The sequence below is a fragment of the Canis lupus genome, chromosome 9, assembly GCF_048164855.1.
Source record: "Canis lupus baileyi chromosome 9, mCanLup2.hap1, whole genome shotgun sequence".
NCBI lineage: Eukaryota > Metazoa > Chordata > Mammalia > Carnivora > Canidae > Canis > Canis lupus.
In genome coordinates this window covers 51,309,671-51,312,826 of record NC_132846.1, presented here as the reverse complement: position 1 = coordinate 51,312,826, position 3,156 = coordinate 51,309,671, and the positions used below count along the sequence as shown (strand labels likewise).

The 3,156-nt window shown below is 48.7% G+C and overlaps 1 long non-coding RNA gene across 1 annotated transcript; it reads left to right on the top strand.

The window, feature by feature from the left end:
• The first annotated feature begins 521 nt into the window (after positions 1 to 521).
• On the top strand, positions 522 to 1,974 carry LOC140639451 (uncharacterized). Its single transcript, XR_012036165.1, has 3 exons — positions 522 to 688; positions 1,265 to 1,312; positions 1,668 to 1,974. It is a non-coding gene; the product is annotated as an uncharacterized lncRNA (long non-coding RNA).
• The last annotated feature ends 1,182 nt before the right edge of the window (positions 1,975 to 3,156 follow it).

The following is a 3,156-nucleotide window of genomic DNA, read 5'->3' as shown; positions in this document are numbered from 1 at the left end:
CCCGCCCCACCTGTTAGGAGTCATGGCTATATGTATCATCACACTGTCCTGGGTGGTTGTGCCAGTCAGGGGTCTGATTGCAAGCAGCAGAAATAGACTCTGACTTTCCTTCCTTCTTTCTTTTCTTTTCTTTCTTTCTTTCTTTCTTTCTTTCTTTCTTTCTTTCTTTCTTTCTTTCTTTTCTTTCTTCTTTCTTCTTTCTTTTCTTTCTTTCTTTTTAGAGAGAGAGAGAGATAACATGTGAGCAGGTTAGGGGAGGGCAGAGGGGCAGAGGAAGAGGAAGAATCTTAAGCAGACTCCTTGCTGAGTGTAGAGCCCCACTCCGGGCTTGTTCTCACACCCCTGAGATCACGATCTGAGCTGAAATCAAGAGCCAGATGCTTAACCAACTGAGCCACCCAAACGCCCCTGGACTCTGACATTCTTTCTCTCTCTCTTTCTTTTTTTTCCTTTCTTTCTTTCTTTCTTTTTTTTTTTTTTTTTTTTTTTTTTTTGGACTCTGACATTCTTAAGCAGAGATTTGGAGCTGCTCACAGCTTCAGCAGGAAGGCTGGGCTCCCAGCTTGGAAGATGGGCAGCATGCAAGAGATGCCAGCAATCAGCGTCATTGCCAAAGTCATGCCATAGGGCAGTCTGCCTAGATGCCTTTGTCGTTACCACCTCTCTACCATCAACGGTGTGATGACAGGTAATTTTATGTGTTGACTTGACTGGACCCCGAGATAGCCGATATTCGGTCAAACATTATTCTGCAGGTGTTTCCACGAGGGTGTCTCTGGAGAAGATTAACACTTGAATCCCTAGGCTGGCTAAGGCAGATTACCCTCAGTGCTGGTGGGCTTGAATAGAACAGAAGAGTAGAAGAAGGGAGAATTTTCTATCTGCCTGACTGTTGAGCAGAGGGATAGGTCTTCTCCTGCCCTTGGACTGGGACTTGCCTTATTGGCTTTCTTGGTCCTCCAGGTCTTTGGATTCAGACTGAAATGTACAGTATTGGCCCATAAATACTCTTCAGGGAGGGGAATCCCCACCCCATCTCCCCATACAGGAAAGGAGCATTCTGGATGGCCTTCCCAGTGTGTTCCTCTGGAGCCCCATCCTTCCATTCTTGTCTCCCAACTCTGAAGTCCAGGAGGCTGACCTGTGTGGGCTGCATCAGCCGAACTTCCATGCCTCTGGCTTCCAGGGTCTCCCCCTGGAGGAGACTGGGAAGATGGGCAGAGAGACACAGGGGTATTTTTCCCTTTGTTTCTTTCTTTTGCAGCTCTGGCTCTCTTCAGATTCTACTCATCTCCCTCCCTGCCCCACCAGGGTAGGTCCTCACCATTCCTCTTGGTTTCTCTTAGCACTGCTTGCTCTCGGCAAATAGCCCCTTTCTGAAAAACTCCTCAATTGCCCTGTTTGAGTGTAACACCTCTTTCCTGCTGGCACCTCAAATGGTACAAGACACTTGGAGATTGGGAGGCAACAGAGCCCCAGCAAATGCCCACAACGTGGTGGTGCAGACGCCCAGGGGAGGCCAGGGGCATGGACTTTGGAGACAGACCTACCAGGGTCTAAATTTTCAGCCCTTCTCAGTACCTGTAGGAACTTGGTCAAGTTCCTTAACCACACTGACCCTTCTTTGTTCTTCATCTGGGAAATAAAAATTAATATTTATCTCACAGATTTCTGTTGAGAATCGGATGAGATCAATTTTTAAGCACTCGGCACTCAGGAGACCAATGATGACCAAAAGGGCCCCCCCGATGCACCAGCTCCCACTGATCAGTTAAGGGCTCCTTGGAAGACTGGGTGAAGGAGTCCAACATCTCCTGGCCTGGAGGTGGCAGGTGCACTCCTGATTGATTAGTGATGGGACGCCCGGGTGGCTCAGCAGTTTAGCGCTGCCTTCAGCCCAGGGCCTGATCCTGTAGACCCGGGATCGAGTCCCGCATTGGGCTCCCTGCATGCAGCCTGCTTCTCCCTCTGCCTGTGTCTCTGCCTCTCTCTCTCTCTGTGTCTCTCATGAATAAATAAATAAAATCTTAGAAAAAAAAAAGATTGATTAGTGATGTCTGTCATGGCACATGCCTGGGAAATGGCAGTAGAATGCACTTACCTTCTCTGTCATAAACACTCCCTAAATGATGGCTGTCAGGTTTTATATTTCTATGCTCCTTGGGAAAGGAAGTTGGATTCTGCTGGGGTCACAAAGGCCAGGATCCTGTTTGACCGCCAGCACAGCCCAGGTCCTGAGTCATCGAGCTGCGTCTCCTGGCACAGCCCAGATTTCTCAGCAGGACAGATGCTCTGGCCAGCACTTTCCTTTAATCAGCAAACTGCTCAGCCCTGTCTAGGTTGTTGAAGGTCTTCTTTCTCTGGGGACCTTCTCTTGCTCTTTTTCCATCTCTAAGAGCCAGCATAATTCTCCCTGCCATCAGATTACACACACACCCCTGTGTCCACTACCCTCTCCCCATCGAAATTTATGGGGAATTACATGCATTTAACTTGAATGTCTTCATCCCATGTCACTCCGCCTTCCAAACCTCCCCCATTATCTCCCGCCCCAATCCAGGGCACCCGGCATTACCCCAGCAACATACACCAGGGTTGGTTGAAGACAAAAGATGTAGAAGAGAATCATGGCCACAGGTATCCTACAATGTGAACTGGAGCCTTAGCAGTCACCCAGGTGGTTCTTGGACTAGCAAAAAAAGAAAGTAGAGGGAGCAAGGGATTTTTTTCCAGAAATAATCTCCTTTCTATTTTCACTGGCACATAGAGCAACTTTATTTGTTCAAAAAATATTTGTTCAGCACCTACAATGTGCCAGGCAGCAATGCATCAAATGGACATGTTCTTTGCCCTGATGGAGAAGCAGAGAAGTATAACCCTGTGGGTGATGGGCAGTATGGTAAAGTGCTAGTATGGACAGGAGCACAGGTGGGACCTCTAATTGCAAGGACATGGTGAGACAATCAGGGAAGACTCTCCTGAGGAGGTGGCTTCTGAACTGAGTATGAAAGGATAAGGAAGCTCTTCCTGGTAGTCGTGGGAGGAGCATAAACACAGATCCAGGGACGCCTGGGTGGCTCAGCGATTGAGCATCTGCCTTCAGCTCAGGGCGTGATCCTGGGATCCGAGATCGAGCCCCGCATTGGGCTCCCTGCA